Below are 21,954 nucleotides of genomic sequence, written 5' to 3' on the forward strand. Positions count from 1 at the left end.
GCTTCATTTGTCTTTAGTTATTGTGAATCAGCCTTGAGAACAAAAGTTCTATTTCAGGGTTCTTACCTATTAGCATAGTAACATTTGTATCATTGTTAAACAAACTTCAAACTTGTTTGTCTCTAGTTTTACGTGAATCAATGCACACTAAAAAATTCTCACTTCTCTAAAATGCATCTTTGCTGAAAATAAAACTAAAAATTGCTAGACACAATCTGAGCCAAAATGATTAAACRCTGCTCTTTTACCTGGCATGAGCATTCTCTGGATGCACATACTATTCAATTTTATTCTGAAAAATCCTATTAAAATAATAATAACAAGGACAGAGACTGCTAATGCATTAGATAGACTGGTGAAATGGAACTCTCTTAGAGTCCCTTCTGTGTAATGCCCACTGTTACGACCATTAGTAGTCATAATGGCCAGTTCAGATTCTCAATTATTTTGTAGATTTTTAAAAAATATTTTTAATAGTCTCTTAAGGGAAATAACAAGCTTTATAGTTTGGGAAGCAAAACCAGATGGGAAGACAAAAAAAAAGTAAAACGAAAGACACCCCTCCCCCTCAAGATCACAATAATTATACTATAGGGAGCCACCCTATATATGACCAGATTTGTTTTTATATTAACTTCAAAAAAATATGATTACAGTTCTGATTTTATTCTCTAACTCGAGTTTTCCCCCCACACTTCAGTGAAAGGTTTGCTGTTAYAACTGTGCACTTTAGCAAAGTGACAAAAGCCCAACATATACTGTGTCCAACAATATTCATATTTCATTATCAGAGAGCACAACAATAGTTCCATTGTGTAGGGCAGCTCTCCTTGGAGGTGGAAGGAAGGCTGCACACAAGCTTCCAGAGTGGTCCAGAAATACGATGGTGACACCAGACTGGCTCATGTAAACAGGAAATCAAACCAGGATGTAAACTGGACTGCTTCCATATTCAGTAATATTCAGCTAAAAATAAACAGCTTGAATAGAGGTAGGAAAGCCAATTCTCYCTGTAAACTAATTTTTCAACTTGAATTTTTCAAGACCTGATAGAAAAATTCAAATAAAATGAGTGTYAGTGTTGCTTTATCAGTGTCAGTAATGAGATTGCAGTCACATCCAGAGGGCCTACTAATGTGAAACGGATAATGGAAAGTCTTTTTCCAGAGAATAATAGAGACTTGGGGATGAAGATTACAAAGGGATCTATACTGATCTGTAAGTATATCAAGGGATTAAAAGAATCAAGGAGAAAGAAGTTCTTTTTAAGCTAAAAGACAATGCCATCATATGAAAAAATAAATAGACTGAAATCTAGAATTGATGAGTGATCTCATTCTGAGAATAAGGGGATCTCAATCAGCCCACACAGAGTGAGGAGGAGAAGCTGGGTTTTTTTTTCTGTAAGAGTATTATCTAATGCTACTGTTGTCTTCAAGACCATCATCAGGAGTTCACCTTGGAGTTCCTCTGCAGTCTGAAGTTCTTTATGAATTCTCAGACTGTTGAAATTAGGCCAAACTGTTCTACAACTTTAGGAATAGGTGAATATAGGGCAAGAACTGGAAAAGAACAGCAAAAGTCACAAAGTCCAAGCTCCTGCCATCACGTGTAAACCTGAATATAATCCAATTAATAACACTGTCAAGATTCATCTCCAAATAWATCACGTTATTTGCCTCCACTGGCCACACAAGAAGACTACTCCAAAACCTCAGTGCTATTACTCTGGGAGGTTTTTCTTACTTTCAAGTTCTTCTTTTTTTCAAGTATTTTCTCAGTTTTTCAAGGATATTTTTTCCAGTACAAAATATCACAATCTTTGCTTTACTATATTAGAAAAATCATGCTTTCACTCTATTCTAATGCCATAAACTGCTAATAATTTCTAAGAGAGTCTTCTTCATAGCTGGAGAATCAAATTAGTTCTTTAAGGGGATTCAATCTTTCTCTTGGATGGAGAAGATTAGGTATGTGCCAAGTTCCAGATTATTGAAAACTCTGCTAACCTCTATATCTGCTTGCTAACARTAAAGGCTAGGAGACAAAATGAGTAGATGTAATTCTGAAGGAAAATAAGGGAACACAGGAGGGAGTTTTTTTTGTTTTTCACTGCTGGTAAGCAAGAGCAGCATGTCCATTGCCAGAGCTATGTTTGCTGCCTGAGGACAGCAACAAGGATTGGCCAAATCTTCTCTTAACGGGTGGCTGTCATTTTTCCCACTTGGAATACTGCATCCAGCTGTCGGGTCCTCAGCACAGGAAAGACATGGACCTGTTGGAKTGAGTCCAGAAAAGGGCCACCAAGATGGTGAGAGGGATTGGAGCACTTCTTGTACAAGAAAAGGCTGAGAGAACTGGGTTTATTCRGSCTGGAAAAGAGAAGGCTGGGGTGGCCTAATTGTGGTCTTTGTCCTGAAGGGAGMCCMCAAGAAAGATGRAGRASKWYTTWYKASWRSWKSWWGTRRYRRSAKRWKRKGSRKSAATGGCTTCAAACTGAAACACRGTAGGTTTAGATTAGATTTTAGAARGMAGTTCTTTGCTGTGASGATGGTGAGRCAGTGGAACAGGTTGCCCAGAGAAGTGGATGCCCCRTCCCGGCAGCACACCAAGATGGATAGAGCTCAGAGCAACCCAGTCTACTAAAGAGTGTCCCTGTCCCATTCTACCCACCCTGGCAGGGAGATTGGAGCTGGACAATCTTTAAGTTCCCTTCCAACCCAAATCATTCATAGCACATTCCATTAATAGCTAATCAAGGCTTTGCATTGCCTCAGATTATTGGACACTGGAATAGGACCCAGAAACCAARTAAACCAACTGACCTAGCCTYCAAGGAGGRCTSTTTCTTGAGAAAACAGTCYGTATRATCCACTTTTGTCACCTCAGACCCMCAGGAAATGTTGGATAAGTAAGTAAATCCAGTGCCTGTTTTTTTCTTTCCCTGAATATAGAAYTTCCCAAGAAACTTGGGGGCTGTTGAAGGAGAAAAACCCAGACAGATTTTACCATGAGCCAAACATCTTGGTTCAGGAGTCACAGTTCTGTCCCAGAGACACACAAAGGATATCCTGGATGGCAGAGGTAGAATTTAAGTGACKGCCATTAGAAAGAGGAATCACAAAATAGTGGAGGTGGTGCATGTTCTCATTCATGTGCAAGCTCAGAAGGGAAAGGACTTTTACACCATCTAGAAGCTGATGAGAAGGTGGAAATGCAAACCCTGGGACAAGGCCTGTAATGGAACTGCCCTCCAGTGCAATGGGTTTTACTGTAATTTCTACCCCGTTCCTAGTCCTCATGTCCCCACAGACTACSTGTCTTCCTTCTTTAGCCTTCTGCCACCAAAAAATTCATTAGCATATTCTTATTTTTGATCATTAATGAAGGTGATGAATAGTACCATTGAGTGATCCTGGGCTTATTACTGAATTCTGAGAAATTCCACTTGCAAAACAAACAAATCCAGAAAACCAAAAATACTAGCATGCAAATTCCAGTAGTTAAAACTATTCCATTTTCATAGAACAGACTTCAGGCTTCTTAGTTTCACAGAAAACTAAAGTGGATGATAAAATCTGTAAATATGAGCTCAAATAGAAAGAGGAAGATAAGAATGATTCAGTTGTGATAAAAGGAAATCTGCACAAAGAATGAGAGTAAAATACAATGCAGCTGTTACATTTCAGCATCATTTACTGAAGAAAATTAATATCAAGCTCTTTTAAAATTATCTTTTCCGCCTTTTATTTAGCTCTACTGTACAAAAATGCAGTAATTGCTCAAACAAATGAGTCATAAAACTATTTTGCACATGTATTTAACTATAATTTTCAAGCATGCACTCTTGAAAGTGCTAAGACCTCAGCATTAACATAACTTGCTTGCAGTATTGATTGTACATATGTTTGCTGGTTAATTATTTAACTTTGAAACAGCTCACTGCTTTTTTGTTACTGGTTGTTCTATCAATTTATACTTCTGGCAAGCCTCAATTTCTACCCATCACAGAAGAAACTACTTGATTAGAGTCAGGAACCATTATACTTGGTTATGTTTTCTAAGTGCAACATGCTCTCTGCACCTGAAATAAATGATAYACGTGCCACATTGCCAGATGCATAGTCAGTAGGCAGTTTTCTGCAAACATGGAGTTTTTTTTTTTTGTTTTCACATCAATATTAACCATCTCAATCAAAATGCAAAATTCACACTCACTGCCATCTGGATGATTGTAAACACAAAGTCCACGGATAGTATTGTCTGGGGACTTTGTGTTTACAAATGGAGAATGGCTTTCCCTCCTTTACTGATGTAATTTTAGAAACAAAATTAACAASATAAAAATGACCATGAGGTATTACAGCATATAGTAAGCATTTTCAAAGCATTCATGTCAAAGAATTTTACATGATGTAAATTATTAATATCAAGGAAACAACGGCATAAGCATGTGGGCAGAGCAACAAAGATAAAAGTTGTGCCTTTCATTACAGACAGCATCAAGCAGATMGAAAGTATGCATGATGTAGAACACACTTCAGTATTTCTAATTTATGACAGCAATAATCACAGGCAATGTACCAAAATAATGAGAGGCAWATCTGTTCCACTAATGTTTTTTGAAGCCACAGAACTGTGAAAGACCCACTCCCTGGACCACTAGTATTTTTTAAAATTCAGTATGGTGTCAGTGTGTTGGAAGGATGCATCTGCTGAGTAAGCAGCCAGGAAACCTCCCTGGAACAAGATACATCATTGACAAACATTTAATTGATCAAATCTCCCCTACACGTATATACATATATATATATACATATATATATATATATATGTACATACAGGCTGTCTTATTGGAAATACTTGCAGAATCCATTAGCAACTCTTTGGACTACATCATTTTTCTTATTATTTTTTCAAACAACCAAGAACTTTAACCTAGTAAAGCACTTACTATTTTTTCCATAATCTATCTGGCMGTCAATGAGTAGGTAATAGCAGGTCTGAATGCTTTGAATACTAAATACAAAAATGCAGAAAGCCAAAATACTCCCAGGTCCACACACAACTACTAGAGTGCTCACGAAGTTAGCTCTATTCGTGGTTTAAATCTGCTTTTCATTTTAGCCTTTACTTGCATTATACAAATCCAGTCAAGTCAACAGCTGCATACTGTAAAACTGGTATAACAAAATAAACAGCCTTTTAATATGCCCAGCAAAATTCRCCATTCCTGAAAAGCCTGATCTCTGGTTAAGTGCAAATCTACATGTTGCCTGGGTTGTTTTTTCCTTTTGCTTTGTTTCACTCTGAATGGAGCATCAATGGTTGTCTTTTATATTGCTCACAGAAATGGAGATCCACAGATGAGCAAACACTCAGCAGGATTTTAAGAGGCTTCTCAAATGCAGTGATCCCAGCAGCATTGCTCAGCCCATGCCAGAGCATGGGCACAGCATCGTGGAATTGTCTCCTGCATGTACTTCAAAGACAGGGACCCAGTGCCTGACTGTGTACCCAGAGCAGCCATTGCTAAATTTAGAGCCCACTGTCCTGGTGCCAGTTTTTAAGCAGGACTGCAAGGCAGACCATCAATATTCTGAAYTAATAACCTGTACTGGTTAACAGAAGAAACAATAATAAAAAATAGAATTTGTAGACATCAGGATAAAAATGGTACAATGAAGAAGAGTCAACATGGTTTTTGTAAAGGGGAGTCGTGCTTCACTAATCTACCAAAGTCCTCTGACATGTCAATAAAATGTTGGCAGCACAGATCTGTTTGATACCATCTGTCTGGATTTCCAGAAGGCATGCAAAAAGTTGCCTCCCTTGAGGCTCTTGAGCAAGCTAATCAGACATGAAAAAATGTTCAGAAGATAGAAGAAAGGAAGTAAAAGTATTAGTTGCCTCTCACAATAGAAAGAGATCATACATGGAGTCCCACATGGCTTTATGCTGAACTCTGCATTGCTCAACACAGATCACAAGTGATCAGAAAACAGTGTCAAAAAGGGATGAAAATATTTGCTGATGGCACTGAATCAGTCAGTGATACAGACTATGGCTGATTGCAGACTCACATAACAACCTCCCACAATGTAATGACTGGGCAACAAAAATGCACTGTAGAYGAATGAAGACAAACATTGCTAGAAATCATAAAATTAATCAAGAGTATAAWATATTCTCTTGCTGATATGTAAATACATGACATAGCCACATYTTCAGCAGTGTTTTTAGATACGTGTCCATCTGAAGACAGATATTGAAGTCCTGTAAAAGATACATGTAAGTGCAACAAGTATGATTAAAAGATATGGAGTGATTACAGGATGAAGAACAATAAAATAGATTAAGGTTTTGTTGTGAAAATAAAATATATACCAGAGAAAAATAAAATCAGGAGTGGCCTGGAAAAAGTAAGTAGGAAATRACTGTTTCTTTCAGCCCAAAATCTGGAAGACATCAAATGAAGTCAGAAGATACTGGCCTCTAGGCAAACAAAAGGACCTATGTCTTCATTCACCACCTTATTAACCAATAGAACTCATGCCAGCACATTGTGGATGCTAAAAATGTGCGAATTCAAAATAAGAATTTGATAAATTCACAGAAGAAAAAGAACACCAAGGGCTATGCAATATAACCCCAAATCATGTAGTTTAGCAAGTCACAGAATTACTGATCAGCAGATACTCAAAATGGATTTTGGGAAGGGCTTCTAGAGGRCCCTTATAACCTTCTGAGCAAACTTAGTTGGTAGTCACCATTGGAAACAAGGTGCAGAGCTAGATAAAACTCCACTCTTACCGTTTGCAATTATTCAAGTTTGAATTGGAATTATGCACTGTCAGTGTCRAGTCAGGAAAAATCTTCTGTGCTACCCCTGCAGAATGAAACTGGAATTTCYGGGCTGTGCCATCAAACTGTGCACACACAACTGCACTTCTTGGAGAAACATCAAGCCTGCTCTACACATGGAGCCACAACCTCCTGTGTGTTATCAATGTCCACAGTTGCCAGTGTGTGTAAAGCCTCTCTCACAACTGCACATGCTCAGTCATTGCACAACTGTCAGATTTCCCAGGAAAAGGGCAGCTGCATACCTCCAAATCTTAGATAAATACACAGTTTCTCTATATTGTGCCAGACAGGATTTTAAAGTGAGAAATTAGTTGTATTCTTGAGAAAACAGAAGGATGGCAGTCCTACTTGGAGTATCTTCTCTTATCTGGAGTGAATGTGGCTCCTCAGACTTGAACAATAGTTTTTATATCATTTGGTGGTTCTTATTTTCATTGTCTGCATATGAGCAGCCTCTTTGTCTCCGCTTGGTGGTGGGACCTAAAAGTTTGCTAGACAGTCACATTTCTTTACCCTCACCATTTTTGTTGTCACAATTCACGGTGCTATAAGGAGAAGTGGTTGAGTTCATGAGAACACCCTCAAATTTCTGCCTTTTTGCCAAGGTGATCTTCCTGGTTCTTATTGCACGCATCACTGAGGATCTCGAGTGCAGAGGTGTGGTTTTGTAGTGAAATAAACCAAGATAGGGTTTTAATCCTCTTCATTTGCCTTAGTGTTTGCTTTGTTGTTTCAACATAGTTTTCAAAGTCCATTGACCTCTGAATAGTACAAGCTGAAAGTGTGTCTATGAGCCCGCCATACCTTTCAAATATCTGAAATTCCTGGGATATCTAATGTGTTGTTATATGAAACAACTTCATCATAAATGTTGTGGTTAAACTTGTTGTTATTCTTTGCCTTGCTGACTAATTAATTACTTAGCTGAATTTCATTAATGAAACTAGTGCAATAGTTGCTCCAAGCAGGTCCTGATCACCTCTGTGTTTGAATAATTCCATTGCCAAATGCTTCCAGGCTCTGCCTCAGAAATTAGAACAGGCTTATTGTAAGTTTATCCTTAATATTCTGTGTACAGTTAATTATTTTTTTCTTCTATTTCTGACTTGTATTGAATTTTAATTTTGAAAAAAWTATTCTTACATGTTCTTTGGTCAGCACAATACCAGCATGAGTTCTGTGGGATTTTTCTCAAATCTCTACATTTTCCTCAAAAGAACAGTTTCCTTTTCTTGTTGGAGTAGTTCACTTCCTGCAGACAATTCTGTTTTTATTTTAGATGTCTGTAGGGATTGATGAAGTTTTCCACCAGCTTTCCAGAGATTTTTTGTTTCATTAAAATATAATATTGCTTCCCTCTGTATCTGAGTAATTATGATATATATTATGCTAAGTGTATTGTGCTATTGACTCTCCTCTGTCCTACATCTTCTTATACCCTGAAACAGAGTGAGACCTGTTTGACAAAAGCAATGTAAGCCTYCAGTTTTACATTCAATTACAAGCTATATTTCCCCATCTTCCTTCTAACAAAAGTTTTCTCACAGAAAAGTTGGCATCAGAGATATCAAACCTTCCTTAAGAATATTTTCTAGGAATTGTTTATACAATTCGCCTCTCCAGAGCTAGTCCAGACGGTCTGCCTTGCTGTCCTATCATTGTGTCTTGCTTCAAAGCTCTCATAGACACATGATTTTCATGTGTCTCAACAAAACATGGAAAGTTTTCTTACTGTTGCTAATTGAACTGACTTTCTACTGGGGGGAGGCTGGTGCTTTTGGCTGTTGCTGAAAGACCACAGATAAGCTTTCTGACATCTAGTGACAATGTGAAATAATTCCTTCTCTGCTTGAGCATAATTTTCCTCTCTGCTAAGTGTTCTCCTTTTGCTCCATTCCTGCCACAAGGCTGCTCCAAGGGCTGCTGGTAAAGGAGCTTAGAAACCTATTTCGTACATGTTAAGGAATGATCAGACTTTCCAGCTCACACTCTTCTTTCAGCAGTCARCTCATCAGAAAGCAGTCCATCCCAAAAAAACTGCAGCCTCCATTGATTTAAGCTGCTTGACTTTTCTAAAGGAAAATATACATGGATATAGATATTATAGATTCTTCTCACTTTATCTCCTAAAAGCTTAAGCAATACATCAATAATGAACAGCCTCCTTTATATTTTACAAAGTCACATTTTAAGCTGAAAAATGTGTTGAAAGACAAAACATGTTGAATATAGACACCCCCCGTAGCAGCTGCAATCCAGCTTCTGTGGGAAATTCTTCTGCAGACAACACCACGACAGAGGATAACTGGGGAGCAGATGTTTGTGGCCCTGAGTCCTGTACAGAGTTTCTGCCAGAAGAGATCAGCCCTTGTTATCCCATCAGCTCTGTGAGGAGGAATGGAGGTAGCCAGCATAACACTCATTTAGATCCACCTCAGGAAAAGGGGTACAGGGAATTACTGATAGTGGTGCTGGAGGGTGGTTGGCCTTGGCTTTGGCTGTTGTTTATTTAGAGCATACTGAGAGCTGCCGAATTCTGAATCTCCTCTTTATGGCACAGCCACAAGAAGTGAAGACTTAGGACTTAGCTGAAGATCATTAATATTAGGGGATTCTGATGTGCACTTATATTCTGTCATTACCAATAATTTACAGTGGCAGGAAYAAAATCAATCTCATAAATATCAAAATCCATCTTGGCAGAAAATGCACATAGAGGCATTAACATTTTAAAATACTTCCAGCTTCCTCATGAAAAACTGTGAAGCATCTGTCTCAAAAACCCAGGGTTTTAAATAGTTTTCTGAAAGTCAGATAATTTTTTAACRTATTATTATCTCATAATTTAGTTGGATGCAGATTACAGCCTATGAACATCAAATACTTAATCCTCTCATTCCTTTTGTTGTCATTTTTGTGTAYGTTGCTCATCACACACTTCTCTAACACAAACTTCCTTATTTTGACCTAACAGTAATCTCAATTGCTTTTTTCCAGAGSAACCTACCTTTCAGCAATGTTTATGACAAAATATTTTCAATTATTATTTTGTTGTCACCTTTTGATTTTATAATTTACAATGATTTAAGGTAGGTGATTACTAAACATGGATTTCTACTCACCAAGACTTTAATTTCTACTGAAATTGAATAAAAAAGTTTCATGACTCAAGCCTTTAAAAAACCAGATGTTTTAAAAAAATCTTTCTACATTTTAAAACAACTGTTTATGAGACAGATGGACAAAAYATTTTTAAGTTAATTTTGTTATCAGGAGAAAGAGTTCAACAAAACTGGAATCTTTCCAACAATACCAGTTGAAATAGGATAAAGTTATAAGGGTTAGAAATTGAGTGTGGAAAGTATAGGTCTGTTGAATGAACCTCAGACACTAATGTGCATGCAACTACTAGCAACGTACATTAAAACCTTTCCCCATTTCCTTTTCTCCTCAAATGCAAGAGGTGCATAATTTATGGGTAATGTTTTTTAGCTGTAATGTGGTTAATGATCACTCAGTAATAGTCTCTAAAATATCAGGTTTTACACCTCTTCTTTTTTTTTCTTTTCCTGGTAATTTGTGTACACAGAGGTCAAAGAGTGAATTTCAATAAAYGTATTTGCATTACTTTCCAAAATTTCAATGCAAAAAGTATTACAACATTTTTTGATCGGGGCAGGTCAGGTCACAGTCCATCTGGGTTCATGTYCCCCTGTAATCTGTCTCTAAAGCAGCCAGTAGGAGATGTTTAGGGAATGAATGCAAGAGATGAGACATATCCATAGCCAGGTCATCCAGGCACAGGCACTTTGCAGCCAAGGAGAGCCTAAACTGGAGTTTTCACATTGACATCCTGTGCTACAGTTGCCAGAGTACCTGCGAATGTATCAGCTCCTTGACACATTTCAAATCCAAAACATTCTGCTGTATGGGCTTCTGTAACATAATTATGTATCACCTGGAAAAGTACATAACTTTGTTCATTTGAAATCTGTTGCCCACCAGGATTTCATTCGATCCYGCCTAAATCGTTGTATGACAGAAAATGATGGCTAACCCCCATTGTATTTACAAGTTCAGAGTTTTCTCTCAAAYCCTTCCCTAAATTTTCTTCTGCAAGCTGCTCAGTCCATATCTATTTTGGCTTTCTTCATACCAGAGCTATTATAGCTGGTTAATGTTTGAAATTTTCAGCTGTCATCTTTCAACTTGACTATCCTGAAAAATTCTTCACCATTCCCAAACTAATCTCTATAAATCTAAGATTGTTTATGGCCAGTTGAGTAGTGTTCATCTCAGCAGAGTTACTTTCAGAGATTGCTTATAACATCCTTCATTGTGAAGAGAAGAACTCTGAAGAGAATGTTTTCTTTCATCATATGGTACCYCCATTTCCTTCAAATTCTTTGGTGAGGGACTTAAGCTTTTAAAAAATTCAAACAYATATACTTACTGTAAACACTGGGTGACCCTTGCCCATCGACCTTTAACAGCTCCAGCAACTTTGTGAAACACCATATCAGGTATAGAGGTTTTGTTGCTTGTTCTCCAACATATCCATCTGAATACAGTGTTTACTTTTTGGTATTATTTTATGTAGTTTCTAACAATATATTCATATGTATYTTCTTCTCATATGGACTTTCTGTTTCAGAATAGCACCTGTAAGGCTTCATTTCCATAGCTTATATCAATTGCAAAAGCAAACAAGCAGATTATTAATATTTGATTATCATTCAGATGTCTGTAGCTGTATCATTAAAACATATTTTCATTTTTTTTTTTGTACTCTATGCACAACAATTTGAAGGAACTTTAATAAAAAATTAATAAAATGCATTTGCAGAGCTCCAAGGGGAAGTTTAAYTGTAGAGAGAAGCTTGAAGGCCCTTTAGAAGTAATTCAAAGCCCACTGAGTATTTTTGTAGCTCCAAAGATTTCCAATGCATTTAGATGACTCAGTGAGTGTGTGTTTGATGCAAAGAAAAATTTGCAGCCAAGGCTCTGCTGCAGAAAAGGTTTCTTTACCGGTGATAGATTTTCTCATGAGGTTGATGCTGTTCTGTGGACTTCCAAGACTTTCTACTGACTTCAGTGAGMATGGAATAGAGCTATACCATCCCACTGCTGCTCTGGGAAGAAAAGCCCATTTTAAGAAAAAGGAATTCTTCCATGAAGAAGAATTCTATGCCATGTTTTGGGAGAACCAAATCTCAGTCTTTCCTCTGGRAAAATTTCACTGAAAGTAACGGCTTAAGGCTGAGACTGCAGAAGACCAATTCTGCACCAGATAGTAAGTGTTTAACMCTAACAATTAAAAATGCTGCATCAAGGTAAGAAAAGAAAAAGCTGGCATTTTATTRAACTTTATTTCATTTGTGAAAAATGTAAATGAGCAGTGACAAAAATCTCAGTATTAATGTTTCATCTATCTTTCCTCCTTTTCTTACATATTTTAYATATTCCAAATAACCTCTTATCAGATCATTTTTGAAAAAAAAAAACATTTTATGTCTGTTTTCCCAATATTTTGATGTAAAACTTTCATGCATGCACCATAATTTGCACATTAAAAGCCAATTTACAATGCAAAATTTCATGTTAATTTTCATATGCAATTCAAATTTCCAGAACAATGGGGCATGCATTAAAACATACTGCATTCTGAAGATGTAATCTTATGTAGGCAATAGATTGCTATTGCACCTACAAAAGAATATCGAAAATAATGAAACATGTCTCACAAGTCACAGCAAAAAAACACATTAGCACTCTAAGCAGTAATTTGTTTGCATTAAAATTAGCTTTGAGAARGTTTACTGGGAAACTGACTGCTTGGATTTTCCATTAAAGTGTGGTTCACTGAGCTCAGTGCAAGATGTAGAGCTGCTTCCATTTTTGTGTGGCTTCTGTTCTTCTAAGCCATATGGAAATATCCATTTATTTTAAATTTTCTGTAAAAATCCAACTGAATTTCAAACTGAAGACTTAKATTAGTGTGAAACTGTGTGAAACCRATAAATAAGACTGTTGGTTGAATGCCTTTGGGGAAGCAACATCATTATTTCACACTCAGGAATATGTTGCTGGATCTCACCAGGGATGTTTGGAGCAACAGAAAGGCTAAGGGAATGYAGAATTTCCAAGCCTGTACTTCACACCTAGCCTAGTCACATCTCATTTAATACCAGAGGATGATTTGTACAATGATCAAGGGTAGGATCTGGCCAGCATTTAACCAGCTGGATGAGAAGGGAACAGAGGTATTATAGAGGTGTTACTGTCACCTAAAGATGGCCTAAAGAAAAGCAAAAGTATTCACACTTTGGAGTTCTCTGGTATCTCAGCGATTTAAGTAAGAGAGTGCAGCATCAGTTCTRCAGCCCAAATGGCTCATATCGGAGACGTTCCTGTAACCATGAGCTAAAATAAATCCCTTTTTGTTAATGATTCCTGAAATTCTGGRCGGTCTGAATATGTTGGTAATCCCCAGAAATGCTTCTTTAAATGACACAGATTCACTATGCAGTCTGTGTATGTGATAATGCTGTTTCAAAGCATGACAGGGGACAGATGTAGAGGCGTACCTGCTGAAACGTGTTCATTATTTCTTTGTGTTAATTTTGTTCTGCTAAGTTGCTCTAGAGCTTTTACTATCGCAGGTTTTTTACTACCCTCTGTTACCATGTTTGCACTAAGATCCCTCTACACAGCTATGAGTAAAAGCAGGATGACCACAGCCACTTTGCAGAGCTACAGTCCGTAACTTAAACTGAGATCAAATGTTCGTTACTGTGGTTAATTATTTTTTTCCTTTTCAACTAGAGAAACTAATATTTGTTATTTATACAGCATTCCATGTTTCTGAAATACCCAAAACATTTTAAATTGATTAATCCTGTTCTGTCATACACATTCAGGTCAAACTCRCTTTTATGGGCAGAGTTATTACTCAGGATTAACTCAGCAGAATTCAGCTTCTTTAGCATTACATGATAATATAATTTGGCTTTTAGTAATTACAAATATTTTAAAGAGGTTAAAACATTGAATGAAATGCCCTGATGTGCAAAGACATTGCTATGGTCTATAGGATTCCACAGTTTTAGGCAATGCAGCATCTGGTTATTTTGGGGTTACRCTTGTGTAAGTGGTATTTTTTCCTGAGACAAAGTCCTTGAACACAGGTTTTTGCCAACACTATAGGTCCTTGWCATATGTGCACTAAAAGTGTAAAAATGCAGAGCAGGGCAAGATGTTACTAAATTCACACCTGGCTGCACCAGTGCAAATGCAGGCTTAAGGGAGGGTTTCTCTAYTGCTAAGGAACACAGAAAGGACAGTGACCCTACACACCACTAACTAGGTCCAACACAGCAAATCTTCACCCTTCCAGTATTATTACATTTTATCATACTGGATATATATTTAAATAATTGTAGATTTTAAAAAATGAAACAGCCTCTCCCTAAATGAAGAACAGATGGCTAATTCCTACTCATGGCCACAAGAGGAAAACCAAGAAATAACTAGGTTAATTTATAGCACTGGAGATTTAGCACAGACATTAGGAATATGCTTTCTGACCTAAAGGATTGTTAAACAGCAAACTGGTTAGCTTGGAAGGCCATAGACTAGAGAGGCTTTAGGAAATGGGAAGTTTTAAAAGCAGTTAAGCATACTTGTATTGAAGGTGGTCTAGGATACAGCTGATCAGCTCAATGTAGGGGATGGGCCAACAAATCTCCTGAATTCCCATACAGCCTCTCAGTACTATGATTCCATAGAGGTACAGCTGCCCTTAGTCTGGTACAATACAAACAATCCTGAAAGCAAATGACCAACTGGAAACAATTGTAAAACTGACTAAATTAAAGAGAAAGGAAATGTCCTCACAGTTTTCTTACTACTCTTTATCTCAAAGTTATGTATTATATTGGGTCAGACAAGAAAACAARCACCCTTTTCTGATGCAATCCAGTCCTGTCTGTGTTGCCCACATCACTGTTTCTTTTTCTCTATCTTGATTACAGGTCAGAGTAGTCCAGACTTAAAATTGCAGTTGTCAGAACAAGAAGTCACTTGAGTCATTGCAATTTCCAGAAATGYGGCTTATGCCCTCAGAATTTTCTCTGGCCATGTTTTATTGTAAATGAAACATATTCCATATCACCATGTCTTTGCAAAACTTTAGAAGAGTTGACCAAGTGGGATAGAAAGGTTGAAGGGTTTCTGATGATAGTTTTTTTTTTGACTGCATAAACATTAGAACAATACATTCCTGGTTTGGCCACTTTTATGGCTGACTGCCTGCACTTCTGGTAAAGAAATGGTTTAAATGAACCAAATTGTAAACTGATGYCCTATTGCAGTCATGGTGTCTGCATCACACATTAGAGAAAGCAAATAATTTTGAGTGGCTAGAGCTGTGCCTTGGAACCAAATTCTTCACTGCTGTAATTCCTTTGATGTGTGTAAACCTGACTTTTGCTTTCTTTAGTTTTTGCAAATTGCAGCTTGAGTTTTCACACRTATTTTTTCATGGTAGAAATTACATTTGTCTGTAAAAATCCAAACCCTGATCTGAATGTAGTTTTGGTCATCTACTACTGTAAAATTAGAAACCGAAAGCTGAAATGACATATATTAAAAAWATATATATAGTCATTCTAATTAATATCAGAGGAAAAAACAAAAAAAATAATGAGATAGAATTCCCTAATTTTCCCCTTTAATCATGATTTTATTCCCACAGTAAGATTACTAGCTAGTCTAACTAGTGTCTAGAAAGCTAATTTTCAAATGTGCACCAATACTTGGCTCATAAGTATAATCTGTAAAGAGGCATGTGGAATAATACAAATGTTAAAAACATKACATCAAATTCTGGTCCAAACCAAATTATGTTCCAATTTTGTACCAGTAAATCTCCAACACAGATCAAAAGGCACAACCAGMAGGCAACAGAATAAAAGATTGTAGCTGAGTACTGACAAAAAAGTTTTACTGCATCAATAACACTGAAGCAAGAATAAAAAATACTAGCAAAAAACCAGTAGAAATGAAACCTACATTTATTGTCTAAATAGCAGGGGGAAAGTGCATAGTATTTGTGGTTCTCAAACGCTTCAGAAGACTGCAGAGTATTTAGTGGAAATCTTTCAAAATTGCCAACTAAACTGATGGACATCTTGTTTGTACATGTTACATTACCAAAATTGGGCATTACTATATTTAAATGAGGTTTTGTGGAGGTTTTTCACGTTTTACCAGTTTCAGACGAAACCAAACAGTTGTTTATTGAAATKGAAACATTTTCCTGTCAGTCTGGCCTAAAAACAAGCCTTAAGTGAAGTGACTTTAATTCTGGAATTGTTTCAATTAAAAAAAGAAAGTTTAAAGATGCTATGMTACTTATGTTAATTTGTTTTTGCTGCATAGAATTTTTTTCCCAGCTTTTATATTTATTAGTTGTATTTCCAAGATTTTAATATCTGCCTCTAATTCTTTTTTCATTTATTTTGTGTTCTAGATGGGTTCAGAAAGGTGTAATCCAGGTGGGAAAGGCTGGATTACAGTGTTTAGAAAGCATGCTATAAATGCAACTCCTAGTAGCATCAACTATATTTTCATGGTGTAATGGCAGCTGATATATGAATCTAGCATCTGCAACAGTCTGACAACAATAACCCCATTAATTTACAAAAGATTCTCCGTTACATCAATTTTTTAAAAATTAAAAGATACTCTATGTGTACTTACTCACAGACCCTAACATACATATTTCTTACTGTTCAAAGGTACCCCATTGGAAGCAAAAGTGATACATGCCTTTCATGAAAACAGTTCTAAAATTTGCAGCTCTATCTTTCAGGTCCAGCAGTAATTCCTGTGTTTTTCTGCTTCTGCAACATTTATACATCCATGTGGGCCAATCCCAACAAACCTGTAAGAAAAAAAACCACAGTTTTCCCCACTTTACAAACACAATTCAGCCTCACAGTGTATTAAGCCTGATGTAGTTCACTAGCAGGCCCAGCTTGTGACTGTAATAATTTTCCTCTTTGAGTTCATTTTTCTTACACACTACTTACACACATTGTATTTGTAGTTACAAAGCACCTTGGTGTGGTAGGGTGGGTAGCAGACAGACCACTCTTTTCCATCTTCCTAAATGTTGCACAAATTTGATTTCTGAGGTAACTCTAGAAGACTTGGAAGTTTTCATTAGTCTTGTTTAGAAATTCTGTAGCCCACACTGCAAGCCTTCCACCACCCACTTATCTTCTTCTGTCACAGGGATGACTCTTACTTCACTGTTTGAAGGAGTCACACAGTTACTTCAAATTTTGTGCATCCGGGACTCCTAAGCGAATTAATGGCATTTYACCTGAAAGGACCAGACTGCTCTGATCAAACTGTTCTTCCAGGAGCAATAGCATGTTTCAAAACACTCAGCTTCTCCTGGCTGTGACAGCTCCTATGGAAAGGATGGTGAGAGGGCAGCCATTGCAGTAGGGCAGCAGCCTCAAATAAAACAAAAGCTGGCAGACATGAGCTGCTTTTGGGGTGTTTGCAATCCCCTGAAACAGATGCACTTACGCCGCCCATTTGAAAGAGAAAACTGTRCTGTGCACGCCTTGTGAGCCCATTAGATGTGCTGGAGAAGCAGTGGCTYTACAGACTGGCATGGCTGAGAATGAAGCACTGAGAGGAGGTTACAAATTAGYGCTCTGTCCTCTACACAGTTTGGGGGAGGTGACATATTGGGAATCCCATCTTTAGATAAAAAGACATAGGATAAAAGGCTGAAATAAATTACTCACRATCATTAGCTTCTTGGGAAGAAGCTAATGGGAGAACTACACAAAGCACCTACAACTGGTTAGATTTGCATGTTGTGCATTCATTCAGGGTCCTCAGTGCAYTTCTCAGTGGAAGGAACAGAGCCTGATCAGCGAGCTGGAAATGCAGCTCTGCAGGATGCTGCCTGCCCTCCTCAGTGACTCTGATATCAGATTACTTCATCAGGTTGYTTTATGGGGCGAATTTTCTACCTCCACCTAGATTTTAAGCAAGATTGCTGTTTTTCAAAMTTTCCACACATTCAACAACTTCAAACCTTTCCAGAAATGACAAAAAGCAGAGCAGCAGTAGGYTGTATTACTTTCAGCTGACTTCATTGCCTTTAGTTCAGACAGTCTGAGATGTTCCGATATTTAAAATGACCTATGAAGCTGACCTTTACATTCAGAACCAAAAATATTATTTCAGGATTTTGAGAGAGACTAATATTGATACAGGTTATGTACCTGCAATTAAAACGTAGAATAAAAAATAAGATTGTGGCAATTAAAAAAAAAAAAAGTGTGTTTTTTCACAGTAAAATGTCAAGGTGTCCTTAAGGTACCTAAACAACTCTAACTTTACTTCAGAGAGAAGTCACACAACAATCAGACAATTAAAATTAAGGTATTTGCTGCACTTAGCTTCTAAGTAATTAAAACTGTTTTTTWAAAGATGTATTTACATTTTTACATCATTTTTTTCCCAGCCTGAGAATACCACTCAAGGCTATTATTCATGGAGTTCTTAAAACAAAGTTGTGTAGTAACATTCACTCAGCACAATATGGGACATACAACTCATTAGCTAACGTCATTAGGCTCCCAGTCCACAAAGCAGTGTAGAATATCTAATYTGAGAGATCCTTCAGCAATTTAAAGCATGAAAACTAAGCAAGTTTCTTGTTCCCATAGCCAAGAGTCACGGTACCACTGTTTGTAGGCCCAGCACCACCCTGCACATTTCCCTACCCACAGTCCCCACTAGGAATGTGTAAAACCTACTGCAATGGCAAGGCACTGCTGTTTTGTGTGGCCACTCTCTTCCTACTGGGCAAGGGGCAGGTAAGATGCATTTGGCAAGCAGTGAACACAGAATCAGTCACAGCATGGTCTGYGTAGGAAGAGACCTTAACCTAGTCCACCCCTCTGCCATGGTCAGGGACATCTTTTCCTGCCATGGGCAGGGAGGTTATGCAAGGTGCCATCCAAACCTGAACACTTCAGGGGATGGGGTATCTACAACTTCACCTTCAGTCCAGGAAACCTGTTCTGGTGTCTCACCCACCTTAATCATAAAACATTTCTTTCTTATAACCAATTTAATCTACTCCTTTATCATTTAAAACCATTGGCCTTTCTCCTGCCACCACAGGTCTCAGTAAAAAAATCATTCATCATCGTTCACGTAAGCCACCTTTAACTAAAGAAAAGCCACAATAAAGTCTTCCTGAAATTTGCTCTGCTCCAGGTTGGGCAACTCCAACTCTCTCAGCCTGTCTTCATAGGAGAGGTGCTCCAGTGCTCTGATCATTTTTGTGACCCTCTTCTTACACCACTCCAACAGTTCTGTTTCTTTCTTGTGCAGAAGACTCCAGACCTGTATGCAGGACTCCAGGTGGAGTCTCATCAGAGCAGAGTAAGAGGGGCAGAATCCCCTCCCTCTCCCTGCTGCCCACACTGCTTTGATTCAGTCCAGGACACAACTGGCTTTCTGGGCAGAGAGTCATTGCCAGGTCATGTCCAGCTCTCATCCACCAGCACCCCCAAGTCCTTCTCAGCAGGGCTGCTCTCAATCCCTTCATCCACCAGTGTGTACTGGTATTGGGGACTGTCCCAGTCCGGGTGAAGGGACTTGCTCTTGGCCTTGTTGAACCTCATGAGTTCCTCTTGATCTCCTCAAGATTTCTGAGGGATGTTGCCAAGTACAGACTGCTTCTACAACAATTTAACTGTCCCCACCAGTCTGCTGTCCCAGACAGCTGCTTCCTGCCCTAGGGCCAAAACTAAAAGCAATGCGTGAGCTACAATTGATAATTAACATTAGACGGTTTTCRTGCCTGTGAAAAGCAAACCACTCATTTACATGCCTCCAAAAGGCATGAAGTATAAAATGGAAATTAGAARACCTAGTTGAGAATTTGACAAGCAAATAGTCATTGACGTAACAAAAAACAAAGGGAACTTTATTACATTATTAAAGATGCAAATTATGGATCAATGGCACTCCCGAGAAAATAAAAACTATAATTAGAAAGAATAAAGCCTCTGTAGGCCTTTTCAAACACRAGTCTCAGAAAAACACAAAGAAGTATAATAAGGATGATAAGARGTAGGGCATAGATTTTACATGAAAGAATATTAAATACACTCCTCACCTTGGAATAAGGTGAATGTGACAAATGTATACAAAATCCTGAGTGGAGAATGATTATGCACTATTTTTCTTCATTTAAAAATCAGAGCACACCACACAAAATTATAAGGCAGGAGAATTAAACAGACAGATGTACTTTCCCCCATTTATTAAATCATCAAACAAATTATCAAAGGATTTTGTTGGATGCCAAAAAAAAAAATTAGTATATTCCACATTTCCTTGGTTCCTTAATTTTATAATCTTGAAGAGTTGCAAGAGAAGGAAAAAATCTTGTATGTTTTTATATATGCTTTTTCTTGGCATTTATTACCAGCTACCGTCAGAGGCAAGATRTTATTTAGATGGATCTTTGATCTGACTGGCTTAGTTAGTCGAGAGTTTAATGCAAAACAAATAATCACCCCTGTTTAGCCTTTTTTTTTCCCAGCAGAGAACATTGATTACAATAATATTTTTCCTGTAAAATAAAAAAACAGCAGAAGGATTACAAAGGAAATAACTTAGATGTTATAAACTGATAAATTTAAAATAAAACACTGGCAGGATACRTCTAACACTGTAAGAATGAGAAAGTTCATGGGCTAACATACAAACCTTCTCATTGAAATAATCTAACTATCTAACAGTACTTTAAGTCAGTAACATGCGTACATATTCACCAAAAATAAGACCAAAAATATTTCTAGGATTTATAAGATAAGAATCTGTACCACCAGGTCAAGTGGTTGACACAGTCTCTAATGACAGACTTATGAAAGGTCAAATCATGACCATGATAGACCAAACACCTCTGCCCATGCAAAGGAAAACACACTCCTGAGTGTCTGGACAAAATGGAAAAACAAGTGCATATACCTTACTTGGGGGTTTTAAAGAAGGCTATTCAAAGGCTCTCCTCAGAAAACGCTCTCAGGAAAAGCTACAAGAATGATCCAGAGCATAGAAAGCAGCATGTCTGAAGAAAAATTTAAAAGATTAATTGTGATTGACTTAGGAAAGAGCACAGAAGACTAAAAAGTGCTATAGGAAAGATGGAGCAGGAGTTTGAAATTAATTCAAAGCAATTAAATGATGGCAGTTTCTTAAATAATTCTCTTATTTCTCTACTACTTTTCATGCACCCTGTAATTAGACTGTAGATAAAAAAGGTTATTGAACCTAAAAGTTAAAAAGGAATTAAACATTTCTACGGATTTGGAGAATATGTATAGTTCTAATTAATGTGAATACTTTGGAATGCAAAATGTTAGACTTAGACACGTAAATCTGTCTCTGCCTATCAGAGATCAAAATGATAAACAAGTAAGTAAATCCCCTAGTAGATGCTGTTTGTAAATACTGACCAAGGTGATAAGAAATGTCCTGGGGTCCAGTTACAGAACTGTCTCCTGGTGCCAGTGATGGAATAGTTAGGGCAGATGTGGTCTGCCTTGGCCTGGTGGAACAAAAGGAGGGAACAAAAGCTGAGTATCAGCTTTCAACATGGTCGATAAAGGACAATTCCTTTCTGCCTGTATTCCTGCTGTTTGTGGGTCTTCAGGAGCAAGGAAAGATGTACACGTATCCAGGACTGGGCTGATGGAAATGAGGCTAATTGGCAATACAAACAGATAAAGTCAAATGCTTATAAATGTGCAACAGTGCTGATTGGAAGGAATTCCTTCAAATATTCATAAGGATAATGGATTCCATCTTTACTGTGCCCACTAAAGAAAAAGACCTGGGCATCACAGAAGACAGCTGACTGGCGACACCTGTTCACTGCATGCTTATATTCAAATGAACTGAACATTTGACAATATGACAAAATATAGGACTACAGAAAACTACCATATAATATACTGATGACTCAATACATAATTA

Source organism: Malurus melanocephalus, unplaced genomic scaffold, assembly GCF_030028575.1.
Source record: "Malurus melanocephalus ecotype Western Australia unplaced genomic scaffold, MMel_1.1 scaffold_39, whole genome shotgun sequence".
NCBI lineage: Eukaryota > Metazoa > Chordata > Aves > Passeriformes > Maluridae > Malurus > Malurus melanocephalus.